Here is a 15,951-nt window from a genome sequence, read left to right as displayed (position 1 = left end):
TACTTTTGACTATAATAATAAAACTTTATTACGTACAAATCTAATAATAAGACTTTATTACGTACAAATCTAATGAAAATGACACATATTACAGTTAAAAAAAAAATAAAAAAACTCATGCCTCCGATAAAAAAAATACTTAAAAAGCGTTTTATATCTTATACAACACTTCCAATTTTCGAGAGATGGTGCACCTACACATGCATAACAATCCCGATGAACACACGAATAGTGGAAGCGATATTTTTAAATGCAGAGCGGTCTGGAATGGAAGTTGTCTTTAGTGTGATTTTTTTGAAAATTTTTGGTGGATTTTTACGTCTAATTTATCTAAAATCCGGTAAGAATTTATTGAAATCACAAGTTTGATGGGTAAACCCTGCACAATAGAAGTGCTCCAGGGGTTTTTCAAGGTGCTATTTGTGTTTAAATAACACAAATCATGATTTCACCACAAATTTTTATGCCGGATTCCAACATCGGAAACTCCAAAAAGTCGCACTAAAGACAACTCCTTCAGAATGTTTGTGATCCTTTAAAATTTTATTTATTAAAAAAATAATTTATAATAATCGATGGGAGGGGAGGGTTGTAAAGAGTAAAATTTTATTTTGGCATAGTTTAATTTATAGATGAAAATGTTTTTTCACGACATTTTTTTTGGTTAATTTTAACTAGAATTTTACATAGATTTAAAAAAAATTGAGTTTAAGTTGTTTAATTTGTAAAATTCACATCTCCCGGGGGTTTTCAAGGGTTGCGAATCCATTTATACATTCAAAAATGTATTTTAAACAACAAAAAGTCACATTCTAGCTTGGAATTGTGTCGCTGGATTTTGGTGAAAAAGGCTATTAAGTCACATTTTAGCTTGGAATTGTATTGCTCGATTCTGATGAAAAAGGCTATTTTGTCTATAAATTAGACTAAACCATTCAATTCTTAATAAATATTTTTAGGCTTTACGCCATTAATTTAAAGATAGTTTTGTAACTGAATAAATATAGTTTTCACTCATACTTCAAATTTATTATTAGTTTAGATTCATCTTAACTTAAGATTTAAGAAGCGTTCGAGGGATCAAATTTCTTTTCACAGTTAAAAAATGTTATTATTTTTTAAAATTTTATTTTATTTTGATCTAGTCAAAATGTTAAACATTACAACATCTCTAACATATGGAGAACACCTCTCCTAACAAAAAAAATCTTTATTTCGTTAAATGAAATTTTATAATTTTAATTTTTTTCCAATGAAAAATTTTCATATACATAAATTTGTCTTTCATTTGAAGATTTCATGATCAAAATCTGTACAAAATGTGTGTATATGTGTCTACAATATCTCATACTATTTTAACAGGGTACAAACTACTCAGGATTTTTATATCTTGTCGCACAAATTTCTTAAGTGTCGTTGGCTTCTACAAAATTAAAAAACAAAAAGACAAAATAATATTTTTTTTGTAAGTTCGACATTGGTGATGCTACATCATGGTCATGTCCAAGAATAATACCCCGATCCGGATATCAAAATTTTGCTAAAAAATGAAAGTGCCCAGAATCTTTCAAAATTGTCGTCAAGTCGTAGTGTTTGTCGCTCTGATTCAAATGACACTTCAATCGCCCCAATCCGATGTCGTATGACAAAGTTATGATGTTCTAATCATTTGGCTCAACAACTAAAAAATTTGCAGGTGTGTTGGCTGCGCTGCTGACTGTGCAGTCCGTATTGTTGATGTCAGCATGTCTACTAGGCATACGGTTGACATCCAACCAAAACTTGCCATGTGTTGGGTTGTCACAATCTAATTGGTCGAAATTTTGTTTTGGTGGCCAATGGGAGGCTGCCACGTGGCCCAACTGGAGGTCGCCACGTGGTGCCTCCGCAATGGCTAAAAATTTGTTAAGGGTCAAAATACCTCAGCGAGAATCGAACCAATGACTTGCCACAACATAGCCCAATGCTCTAACATCTTGTTGTAGCGACTACAACCACTCTCCAAAATTTTGCCTTAGCCTGTTTTGGAGCCTCCCTACCAACCTTACACAACACTTTGTCTTGCTTCGTCAAGTACTCAGGCTTAAGTGTTTTCCTCGAATAAAGGCATCTTATCGATCACAGTCAATCCATTCCCCTCACATGCTGCTCACCCGGACTTGGTGCAACTGTAGGCTGAGAAGCTTTCCCTTGAAAATTACGCATTTCTGGAGGGCAACCGACCTTCCCTCCATGAATTGCACAATCCTCTCTGACACCCTGCTGGGCTCCAGGATTGCGCAATCTTGCCAGCCAACCCTCCCAGCAATATTTGTGCAAATTTTCCCAGCAGCAGCCTGTTCAGCCCAGGATTTACACAAATCTGGGCAGCAGTGAGTTGCTTTGCCCAGAAATTACACAAATCTCCTGGGCAGCCAGCCTAACTCCCAGCCAAAAATGCACATTTTTCTCCAACAGTCGAGTAGTCTCTTGCATGTGCAGCTGAGTTGACCGGTTCCCTCTGGGATTGAGCAAAACAGACTTGCATGCATGGGCCGCTTCTGCCAAGGCAGCATGCAAAGACATCCCTTGTTTCAGGGATCTATGTTTAGCAATTGGAGGTTACATGCAAGGAGCAATTCCGAAACCTCCGACCAAGTGTCTCTTCCCCTAGATTCGTGGCATGCGCGTCACAACCTCAATGTTATCAAAACTCATCAACCGGATGCTGTAGAGCTCATTCCTAATATCAACCTTGCAGATATAACATCCCACATCACATCTAGGAGCAGTTGGCACATTGAGCTTATCTGTTTTGAGGTAAGCCCGCTTCCCATGCCTTGTGTTGCATTTCTGTCGCTTTTTGTATTTTCGCTTGTGGGAGTATTGTTTGCTTGATTTCTTTGAGCGCTTGTTATCGTTTACATACGTACTAGCTTGTCCTAGCTCTGTTTCAGCTTTTGTTGCTATCTCATTGCTGTCGCATGCATGAAACTGTTTTGCACAAACGTTCGCCCAATCGGTGAACTGCCTCACCCACATGCATGTTGATCTATTTGTTGAATCTTTCATTTGTGTTTTGCATGCACTGTTAATCACTTCTGCTATCACTTAGTGTCATCATGCATTCACTAACTTACTTGCTTTCAGTTGCTTGTCGATGAGTTGGGCCAACCTTGGCTCGGACTCTGCTTTCACCAAGGCTGCATTGTGCAATATGGGGAAGGAAGGCTCACCTTCCTCTCCAAATTTGCGTATTACTGCCCAGCACTGGCCTCTAGGACTGTTTTGCGCATTTCTGGAGGGCAGTGGCTACTTGGACCAAGAAATTGTGCAAATATGTCCTTGGGCCAGCAATCCTTCCCAACTGGAATTGCGCATTGCGTAATCCCAACAGTCAGTAGCCATACTAGACTGTGCATTGTGCAGTTCCAGTAGTCAGTCAGTCTCCCAACAGCCCAAACTATGCCTTGTGCAGTCTTGGTAGTCGGTCTCCTGACCTCTCGGCTGAAATTGCGCAACCTTCATGATCATTCACCCAGGTGTGTTGTAAGTTAGTTCTCATGTTCATTTTGGTTTTCGACTAACAGATTGCTTGCCAGGAGTGTTTCCATGTCTCCAGGTATCACAGATGTTCATCTGCCTCTCAGCAGTACAAGTACAATGGTTTCCAAGAGAGCAGAGTCGAACACATCGTTCAGAGCACATCTGGAGATCGAGTCGATCAAGTGCCTATGAGCTTGCCTACTCACGAAGACATCAAGTTGTTCGTAGACAGGGACATCAATTTATGACAACAACAACATCACAACGAGTAGCATCATGAACAATGGCTGAAGACAACATACCAAATGCAATGAATGCAAGAGGAGGTTTATTGACAACATAGAGGCAGAACAAGGTTGCAAGCTCAAGCAGGTCCATTGATGATGAAAACAACTTTGGAGACTCCAGCTATGAAGTGACGACGCAACATGAAGATCGTGCGAAGGTAGAAGATGGAACAAAGAAGGAGTTTCATGTGATGAAGCAACAACTCAGGAAGAACATGAAGCTGCACAGACAGCCGAATGAGTTGTAACAAGAACAATAACAACAGTGGGCGTAACATTCACTCACAGATGAAACTGCACCCGTACAAGTTAAGGATCCATCCCAGCAGCTGACATAGAGTAGACATGGTGAGCAGTGTTGTTGGTCTCATGCAAGGGATTCAACAACATGCACGTCGTTGAGTGCACGCATGCAATCTAACCCATTCAACACACTCACCAAGGTGAAGACAAAAGCAAGTCCAACTGGGGCTGAACATTTACTTCGAGACGTTGATGCGCATGATCACCAACACACACTTGAAGATCAACATGGACACTATGCATCAGTGTGTTTCCGGTTCAACCGCACCAAGAAGACCATGCACATGTTAGTAGACGAGTTGGATGAAGGGGCCAAACCAATGCACCGGTTGTAATGTAGGCAAGAGTTCGCTTCAGCAAGATGTCACCATGAGGTGCATGCACACCATCATGAACGACCAAGCTTGGCATCAACTCACCACTTTCACCAAAACAAGCATGTCAAAGAGTTGGTTTCACCACAGTGGACCGAGTGTCAGTGATGTCTTGCAAGGCTTTCTCAAGCCATGTTGTCTCACATGAGTACATGTGCATTGTAATGTTGAGTCATGTCAAGTGTAAGTCAAATGTCAATGGTTGGATGTAACAATCATAGAGTAGGTGAAGAGTCATGAGGGTAGCTGAACTATCACAAAGGGGAATGTCAAGGGTCACCCCACCCTTTGCTATAAATAGCTCCTCATAACTTATTGTAAGGGCTTTTGGTCAGCCAAGCTTCTACTAAGACTATTTTGAAGAAGGCTTGGACAATATTGTAACGCGCCTTGGCTTCTCCACTGCACGAAGCTAGTACATCTCTTTGGAGGAGCAGACGGATGTGGCTATAATGTTCCATTGTTAGGGCTAGCAGGGTTACATGGATGTATTGTATGATTGTGACTTACACTTCTTTATACAATAAGAGCCAACACATTTTCATGCATATGTTGTTATTGTAGTTGGACTGCTCCGGTTGCTTTGATGATATGTGTTGTTCAACTTACATACTTGTGTATGAACTGATTCACATGCAATTATATGAATCTTGTTGTTAATGTGTTGCATATGTTGTTAATGCTGTCATCGTCCGTGTCCACTGCTCTGTCGGACATCAAACAGACCTTTCACTTGAACCTTGCTATAACAACTGTCACACTCGTCTTAGACTGATCCGTGAGTGTTGTACGTGTTATCTTACCTTGTATGATGTGATTGCCGCATCCGAGTGGACTGCTCCACCGGAAGCTGTGCATGTCCTTTGTGTTGTGTGTTCCTAGCTGAGTTGGGATTGATCCCTTTCAACTTGGAACTCGACTTCACCTCCTTCCCCTTTCGAAGTGTTGGAACCTCTCATACACCTTCCTTGACTCACTGCATCATTCACACCCTTGCTGCTGACAAAGTTATTCTACTTGTCTCTGTGCGACACCACGGTCAAGGCATTACCTTATGACCCTAATATCAACCTTCCAGATATAACATCCCACATCACATCTAGGAGTAGTTGGCACATTCAGCTCAGCTGTTTTGGGGTAAGCCCACTTCCCATGCCTTGTGTTGCATTTCTGTTGCTTTTTGTATTTTCACTTGTGGGAGTATTGTTTGCTTGATTTCTTTGAACACTTGCTATCGTCTACATACGTACTAGCTTGTCCTAGCTATGTTTCAACTTTAGTTGCTATCTCACTGTCAAGTGTAAGTCAAATGCCAATGGTTGGATGTAACAGTCATAGAGTAGGTGAAGAGTCATGAGGGTAGCTGAGCTGTCACAAAGGGGAATGTCAAGGGTCACCCCACCCTTTGCTATAAATAGCTCCTCATAACTTATTGTAAGGGCTTTTGGTCAGCCAAGCTTCTACTAAGACTATTTTGAAGAAGGCTTGGACAATATTGTAACACGCCTTAGCTTCTCCACTGCATGGAGCTAGTACATCTCTTTGGAGGAGCAGGTGGATGTGGTTGTAACATTCCACTGTTGGGGCTAGCAGGTTTACATGGACGTATTGTATGATTGTGACTTACACTTCTTTATATAATAAGAGCCAACACATTTTCATGCATATGTTGTTATTGTAGTTGGACTGCTCCGGTTGCTTTAATGATAAGTGTTGTTCAACTTACGTACTTGTGTATGAACTGATTCACATGCAATTATATCAATCTTGTTGTTAATGTGTTGCATATGTTGTTAACACTGTCATCATCTGTGTCCATTGCTCTGTCGGACACCAAACAGACCTTTCACTTGAACCTTGCTATAACAACTATCACACTCATCTCAGACTGATCCGTGAGTGTTGTACATGTTATCTTACCTTGTATGATGTGACTGCCGCATTCAAGTGGACTACTCCACTAGAAGCTGTGCATGTCCTTTGTGTTGTGTGTTCCTAGCTGAGTTGGGACTGATCCATTTCAACTTGGAACTCACCTTCACCTCCTTTCCCTTTCGAAGTGTTGGAACCTCTCATACACCTTCCTTGACTCACTGCATCAGTCACACCCTTGCTGCTGACAAAGTTATTCTACTTGTCTCTATGCGACACCACAGTCAAGGCATTACCTTATGACCCACTGCTGGGACTCCTACACCAAACAGTCTGAGGTCTAAATGGGACTTCTTATCGGGGAGATCCCCTTGACATGTTGGCAGGTTCAACACCATCAACACATCTCTGCTATACATTGGTTCTTAAATTATAGTGGGTGCTTATGTATTTAAAGTTTATACATAGGCGCATTGGGAGGAGGGACCGAATGATGAGCCCTAGCCCCGGGTCATATACACCCTCCACACGACCTTGGCGCAAATGGAGCAAAGGGCTCAGGGACCAGCCCCTAGCCCCTGGTCACAGGGTACTCCACAAGACTGAGCGCGAAACTTGAAGGGTGTTGTCGGAGCGGGGCGAGGATTCAGCCCCCACCCCTAGTTTTATGGCATACCATGGGACCGACGTGGAGTTGAGTCTAACGAGGGTGGCATTTAAGGTTCGACCCCTTGTCACATGGCCAGTGCAAAACTAACGACCAGAAATCAAGAACTAGCACGGAGGGGGTGAGCGGTTAGCCCCGACCCTCAACCACATCAACCGTATGCGATCACTAGCCCGATGGGAAAGGAACCAAGGCTGACGGGGTCAGACCGTTGGCCCAGCCCTAGCCTTATGGCATGCCATGTGGACATATTTTTACACCTAAGGGGTTATTGGGAATTTAAACTAAGGGACAATTTGCATCAGATGTGGGTGAAATTGTCGCCTCCCGAGCAGTTTAAAGGGCGGATTTGTTGCTCAATTTGCATGTTAATCCAATTTGGAGGACGAATAACAAAAGAAACTTGGGAGAGTCATAACTTGATGATTTTTTGGCCTTTTTGAGCCTAAGAATAGCCCAAATAGGCATTTTTAGACATTCTAAATCCAACTAAAGCCTCTGTTTATTGATTGGAGCACTTCTGGAAGGAATTTCTGTAGAATTGAGTCTATGGGTGCTAGGGACAATCAGTGGTTTGAAGTAGTTTTTGAAGGCTTTTGATCATGGAGAGGACCTTGTAGGGGTTTTTCTAGCTTTCTGTTGAAGGCTTGAAAATATATGCCTGAAACATTATAAGGGAGGCCACCCAGTCGGGAACTTAGAGCAGCTCCTTTTCTGTCGAAATGGCGGTTTCGACTGGTTAAATTAGGCCTCATTTCCTTCTCTCTATCTCCACTAGATTAAAGTATGACTTTCATCTACCAATAGAGAAGAGACATTAGATCAGTCCTCTTGCTGATCAGGCAAGAAAGTGATCCTTAAGCTGATTTGGGGCTCAGCCAAGCCACAACTAAAGTTTGCCTCTTTGATAAGAGGACTTCTAGAATGTAGAAAGTAGAATTAAATGCAAAGTATAATCTAAGATGCATCTAATCCTAGACCTATCTCGATTGAAGGAAGGATTAGTCCTTCTCTCAATCAAGAGCAAGCTAAAAAGATGGGAAAAGAAGCATGTAGGAATTGAAATAAAATGAAGGAACTAGACCAGGGAAATAGTTCACAAGATCTAATCCTTGTTAAAATAATTATGAACAACTAAATGCCTAATAAGTAGTTACTAGACACTTAACTGTAAATAAATTCAACTTCTAATACAACATATGCATAAGGACATTCATGCCACAATACTGAAATAGTTGAAATACATGACATGTATGAAGCAGGACATCTATAAGATTAAATTCTTAGATAGCGAGCAACTCAAGGAGATAAAGGTCCATCCTTATGCAAGTTCTAGTTTCGAATCTCTTTTCTGATTAACCCTGCAAGATAGCTTAACCAGATTCTAAATGAGCATTTCAATAAACAATCAATAGTAGTGCTAAAAAGCCACATACATACTCATACACCATAAATGATATCTGAAAACTGAAGCATTTACTTGCAATAACATAGCAAGCCGTAATGCTATGTAACCAATTACAGAAATAAATATTATTATAAAAATGAATCAAGTTACAGAAAACAATAGAGAGTTACAGTAGTGCAAGTCGTCTGTTGCCTCTAAACTTGATTCCCTTCTTGCAAAGATGGACCGGATCTCACTACAATAGTGTAAATGAATCACAAACTCACGCCTTACAAATAGGTTGTAAGCCCAAGCATTAATCTGCCTCTTTTCTTACGGATTCGAATCCTCTAGTTCCCCTTGAGGAGATTGTATTTATACAAAGCTTAAGGTGAAATCGTGAAAATAAAAGCAGCTCCATGTATCTCTCAACAACCAAGATAATAATAAAATTAATTAAATTAGGTGTTTGCTTCTTATTGAATCACAGACCAAATGTAGTTCTCCTTTGTTTGATAAAGTGCTCAGTTTAGCTTGTTGTTGAGTTCAATTTATTTTTTGTTGATAACCACTGAGCAGATTTCCCAACAAGATCACACTCTTCACAATATTAGTCTTCGTTTAAGCTTTTTCTTCTGTCTATTTTGATTTGGATTTCGACACGTGCTTGAGCGGTTGTTGATCGAATGATCTATTCGATTTGGCCCCAAGCGTTTCCGTTACAACAATCTCCACATTTTAGAACTGTATTGTGTCACATGAAAGAGAGTGTTCAAAAATCCTGGATCGAACTGTTACTTTCTCCTTATCGACCCTAGGTTCATCCCTGTTTCAGTCAAACATAGCTTATTAGTTCTAATATTAAACTTAACCAAAAACCAAATCGAAAACTAAAAACAACAAATTTCCCACAAAACCATTGAAAATAGACTTTTCAATTATTATTATGATGAAGTTAGAGAAAATACAATAATAATAATAAGAAGAAGATCGTGTTAACAAGAAAAGTAAAAGTACTTCAAAAATTGTTATCATCGTCAGAAGAATCTCACTATAACATAGATGCCCTAGATTCTTCAACAATTTTGTACTGTACCATTTGATGGAATAGATATAGTATTGGGCACTTAGTGGTTGACATCGTTGGGTACTTATGAGAAAAGCTCATCGCAACTCATGAAATGAGACAACACAAAATATTTTTGATATTGGGTAGCTCCGATATGGAGTGGATGCGAAACCATAATGAATTCATTTTAATAACAATATTAGATCCATTATATCAGAGCTTTGTTTCGGCGATGTGATATTAGAGGTTTCATTCAAAAGTTTCGATTAGACAGTCGAATGGGAAATTCTTATAAATCAATGTTAAAATACATATCGGATCTAGATATCAGAGTGAATATCATGTTAGAGGTCGGAAACTATACAATATCGCATATCGGAGATCAGAGGGAGCGATATATCGTAGTTCAGAGTTCGACAGAGTGATATGTTGGCATATCGGAGTGAAGGCCTTGAGGGATATCGAAGATCGAAGGGAAGTATCATATTGCATATCAAATATCAGAGGTTTTGAGTGATGACACATAACAAAGCTCCGATAGGGGATTCTTCGATATAAGTGAGTGGAGGAAGGTTATATTCCATCCAATAAACTACGACCACTTTTATAATGATCGGACTTTGGTTGTATGATATGTTTGAATTAACAATCCGAAGTCTTATAAAAATGGTTTGACACATTTTATGAATCAGGGTTTGTACATCGAGGAATTCTAAAAGGGTTCCTATGATGTCAAAGCTCCAATATCTCTGAAATACAATAGCCACTTGTTTAATGATTAAGGCCTAAAGCTTATGCACACTTCTTGGTCTCCGGGGCTATGTTTTATTAATCTAAGATGTTTAAGACAAAAAGTTATTTGCAAAGTTTATTAACAAACAAAATTAATCGAACTTAGGCAAACTATAAAAATAAAACAAGTGTAAATAAAAGGCAAATTAGACTTGAAATGAAGTAAACACACTCAAAGCCTACATGCAATGCAAAAATGGTCCCCATAATTTTTATGATATGGCTAAAATAAAAAATTAAATGGGGGTTGTTGGGATGGGATCCTTAGGTTCAAATTTTGTTAGTAAAAGTCAAGTTTTGTAATAGAATATAAAGTCTCTGGGAAATGAGGAAGCAGAGCATGAAGCTAAGTAAGAGTTAAAGGGACACTAGTCCCTTGTATGGGTAGGTGATAGATCGGTTTTGAGACTCACCCATGGTCCGCGGGCCATGGTATTGTAATGAAAATAATATATATAATTGAGTCTTAGCGAGTCTTGGAGAATAAATTTTGATAGAGAATGATTGTAGGGCAAGGTGCTAATGCAGGAAAAGCCTGTTTCCTGGACTTAGGTGAAAGGGGAAGGCTCCTACAGTTGAGTGCACGAAGACCTTGGTAAGTTCGTAAGTCCGTAACTGAGTGCACAGGGCAGAAAGAGTCTGTAATTGAATGCTAAATCTAATAAAGACTGTTTTTGATCGAATCTATTACATCTGTGCCTTGTTCCTTATTTCTGTTCAAGTTTATGCATCCTCGCTCAATAACCTATTTTCTATGAATTAAAGTGTATTTACTGCGTGAAACTGTGGAATCTAGGCCCTGTTGAGGGAACACGCTATATTGAACCTATTCGTGATTTTGTGGAGGATGATGATGATCTAGATAAGATATACAAGATCACAACATGAGATGAAAAATGGATCAATACTACGGCCGATGGATAGATCGCATGGGATAGAGACAGCTCATGCACCTCAGATTCAGATGAAGCGCTCGAACACTTGCAGAATCGTTTGCATGAAGTATCTATGCTCCCATGTAATTTGATGACCAAATCACTATGGTGTGTCTCAACTGAGGTAAGAAAGCTTCCACATTATGATGGTTTAAATGATGTTGATCTGTTTTTGGATTAATTTCAAAGGGAAGTTCCTGAAGAACATCGCTTCCAAGTGCTTGAATTGGCACTGCGCGCCACACCTACCCGTTGGTGGGGTACACACAAGGAGAACTTCGCTGGTTGGAAGGAATATAGAAGGATGATGAGATTAAGGTTTAGATACGCTAATACCAGAGTGACTGAGAAGTACAGTGTGAAGGATGATCCTCACGAGCATTTGGCACAGTGGACTAGAGCTTGGGGAACAAATCCACAACCATAATGGGTGCACATCTTCTGTCATACCTTAGATACAATCCCAATGACCTGGTATTTGGAAATAGAGCTTCACCATGGGACAACTGAATGGGACATCTGAAGAGAAATTTTTTCACTGACATTCAACTTTGAGGATGGTTTCGAATGCATTGATGAAGCACTTTAGGAGATAAAAGCCGCTATCTCTAGGACACCTAAGGAACCGGTAGAATGGACTCAACCAAATTGGAGTACAGAGTTGCGCCATGTGTTGGAATGTTATAATGTGAATGTTGAGGAGGAAGAAGAAGCTCTATGAAATATTAACATTCCAGAATCAGAGGGACAACGCAAAGTTGAGGGATCTCATACAGAGAACCTTGATATAACAGAACCACTGAAAACCCGACAAGTAAATATTGGGTCTAACGCAGAGTCTAAGTTCACAAAGATCGGAGACTATTGTGACAAAGTTACAGTCGATAAGGTGGCTGAACTACTGCGCAAATAACATGATCTATTGCCAAAAAATTTCTCGGATCTGAAGGGTATTGCGGGAGATCTGGACGTAATGAAAATTACTTTGAAACCTGACGCGAAGCCTGTAAAGTAGAGACCTTATCGTCTCAATCCGAAGTATAAAGAAAAGGTGCTAAAAAAACTTGATAAGATGCTAGAGGCTAGAATCATTGAGCCAGTAGAAGAATCCGATTGGGTGAACCCCATGGTTGTCTAGGAAAATAAACAACAAGGTGAAATTCGGATATGCGTAGATCTAAGAAAGCTAAACGATGCAAGTGTGCATGATCCGTTTCCCACACCATTTATAAATGAAGTGTTAGAGAATGTTGGAGGACAAGAGGCTTATTCATTCATTGATGGGTTCTCAGGATACCACCAAATAAAGATCGCACCAGAGGATCGTAGCAAGACAACCTTCATGACAAAATGGGGTTGCTTTCAGTATATAGTAATGCCATTCGGATTGAAGAACGCACCCACAATATTCTACAGGGTAGTAATCACGACGTTTAAGGAGTTTATTCATAAATTATTGGAGGTTTATTTTGATGACTGGATTGTGTTCGAATTGGTGAAGCGCCATGTTGCAAGTTTACGCCTCATGTTGGATACATGTCGCAGGTACCAGATTGCGCTGAACTTGAAGAAATGTATATTCTGTGTGCCTTTTGGAATTTTTCTAGGCCATGTAGTATGCAAGTAGGGATTGATGGTGGACCCTATGAAGATAGCTGTGATTGTGAATTTAGAAGCCCCCAAGAATGTTAAGCAGTTGTGCACAACGTTGGGCCACATAGGCTACTATAGGAAGTTTATCAAGTCTTATGCCTAGATAACTGCGCCGATGGAGAAACTCTTAAAGAAGGATGTGACTTTTTGTTGGGATGAGTAGTGTCAACAAAGTCTTGATGTGTTAAAGGACAATATGGTGACTGCGCCCATCTTAGTATTTCTGGATTGGAAGAAAGAGTTCCATGTGCATGTAGATGCCTCATGTATTGCACTGGGTGCGGTATTGACCCAGCCCGACGAAGGTGATATTGATCATCCAATAGCATTTGAAAGTAGGAAACTGTCGAAAGCCGAAAAGTAGTATTCCACTACAGAGTGCGAAGGGATGGCGATGGTCTACGCGTTGCAGAAATTTTGACATTATTTGTTGGGCGCACACTTGAAAATGTACACAGATCACTATGCTCTCAAGTACCTGGTCAACAAGTCTGTGTTGTGGGGGGGATTTGTAGGTGTTTGTTGTTGTTCCAGGAAGATGATTTGGAAGTGATTGTGAAGTCCAAACGGTTGAATGTGGGACTAGATCATCTATCCAGGATTGAGACAGGTGAAGAACCAACCAATTTGGACGAAGGATTGTTGGATGCACAACTCTTTGTTGTGCGCGTTGCGGATGATCATTTTGCAGATATAATTCAGTTTCTATCTATTGGAACAACTCCGAAAGGGTATTCTACTCAATAGAAGAAGGAATTGGTGGTTCGCACTGCTGATTTTTCTATTATAGTGGGATATTTGTATAAGATGGGGACAGATGAAATATTGCGCCAATATGTTCCGAAGTTTGAGCACACTAGTATCCTCGCCGAAGCACATGGAGGAGTGGTAGGAGGAAACTATGCAGGTAGAGAGACCACGCAGAAGATTCTGCGCACAGGGTTATGGTGGCCGACAGTGCATAAAGACTCTAAGGCATTTTGTAAAGCATGTGATGCTTTCCAAAGGATGAGAAAGCCTTCACAAAGAGATGAACTGCCCTTAAACCCTCAGGTTTCGTTACAAGTATTTGACAAATGGGCAATTGACTTTGTAGGTCCGATACAACCACCAGGAAGGAAGATAGGCACGCGGTACATTATTACTGTGACAGAGTACTTGACCAGATGGGAGGAAGCGCAGCCAGTGAAGGATTGTACTGCTGCTATGGCTGCGAAGTTCCTGTTTGAATATGTCTTAACACGGTTTGGGTGCCCTAAGATATTGATGAGTGATAGGGGTACGCATTTCCTGAATGAAACAATCAGCGCGATGCTTGAAGAATTCTAGGTGTACCATCAAAAGAGTATGCCCTATCATCCCCAAGCCAATGGTACAGTGGAAGCGTTCAATAAGATTTTGGAGAATGCATTGACAAAGGTTTGTAACGCGAAGAGGAACGATTGGGATGTGTGCATACTAGTAGTCCTGTGGGCATACAGGACAACATGCAAGAAGTTGATAGGCCAAACCCCATTTAGGTTGGTCTATGGGACCGAGGTGGTGATTCCCATGGAATATATTTTTCCAAGCCTATGCATTGTGTCTTTGACCGAGATGTAAAATCACAAGACCTTGGAGGAATGGTTCGCGTAGCTGATGGAGTTGGAAGAAGACCAATTTCTTGAAGGATTTCACTAGCAAGTACAAAATGAATGTGAGAAGGGCTGGCATGATTGGCATATTAAGTTGCGCACTTTCAAGGTGAATGATTTGGTTCTGCTCTATGATAGTAAGTTCTCAAAGTTCCTAGGTAAATTTCAAATGCACTGGTTGGGACCCTATGTAGTCAAGGAAATCACAGATGGTGGCACAGTTCAGCTCACGAAGCTTAATGGTGAATTGTTCCTGGGAAAGGTGAATGGAAGTCGACTGAAGTTGTATATAGGGGATCCTGCCCATGAACAATGACTATATGCAGGTAGCAAGATAGTCTTAGTGCTCCAGGCAGTTGCAAGGGAGAGCGGGACTATAAACTACACTGCTCGAAGAAGCGAAAAATTCCGTAAGGATGCTGTGCATTGGACGCAAGTGGTACGACAAAAGAAGCTACGATGGATGAGCTGCGCCACAGGGGGTGGTTCCGCACAGTCGGGTCCAGAAGTAGCTGTCAGGGAAAATTTTAAGAACCCCCCCTAAATTTATAAATATAATAAATGGGCGAATCTCCATGGTATATAGGAAAAATGGAAGGCGATTTTATCAATAATATAATAAGTATATATAATTTTTTGGCGAATCTCTCACCAGGCCTGGCGAATATTTTACTCAATTATAAAATCTTGTAAGATCTTGGCGAGTCTTTCACTAAATAATAAAACTTTGTAAAGTCCTAGTGAATCTTATCATAGGCTACATGCTGGTTTAATTCTCCCATTTAAATAGGCTACATTCCAGGTGAATACCATGGGTCAATACCATGTGCCATTTTGGTGAATACCATGGGTCAATACCATGTGCCATTTTTATTTTTATTAATTCTAATATTAGGGTTAATAATGGTTTTTTGCATGGTATTAATAACAATCTAGTCCATGGTATTTGTCCCATAGTATTTTGGCCATAGGTTTCACCTAAATATAACCAATTTTTTGAGTGTTCGTAAATATAAGGTGACTTATGGAGTAAATATAAAAAAATATTTTATTTGTTTACCATACCTCTCGTTTATTTATATTTTTATTAATTTACCATATCTCTTTTACAAATATGGTATTTGGCCCATAGGATTCACTTAAATAAAACCTCTTTCTTGACCCTTCATAAATAGAACGAGGGTTATGGACTAAATATAAAAAGAGGTTTTATTTATTTACGATACGTCTAGTTTATTTATATTTTTATTTATTTACCATACCTTTTGAGTAAGTATAAAAAGACGTTTTATTTATTTACCATACCTCCACTTTGCTTATATTTTTATTTGTTTACACCCTTACATGTATATAAGGTGACTTATGGAGTAAATATAAAAAATGTTTTATTTATTTACCATACCTCTCATTTATTTATATTTTTATTAATTTACCATACCTCTTTTATAAATAT

The sequence above is a fragment of the Pinus tabuliformis genome, chromosome 5_2 (assembly GCF_031772625.1).
Source record: "Pinus tabuliformis cultivar Carrire ecotype Pingquan chromosome 5_2, CPIR1, whole genome shotgun sequence".
In the NCBI taxonomy this organism is placed as follows: Eukaryota; Viridiplantae; Streptophyta; class Pinopsida; order Pinales; family Pinaceae; genus Pinus; species Pinus tabuliformis.
This window is presented reverse-complemented; position numbering follows the sequence as displayed.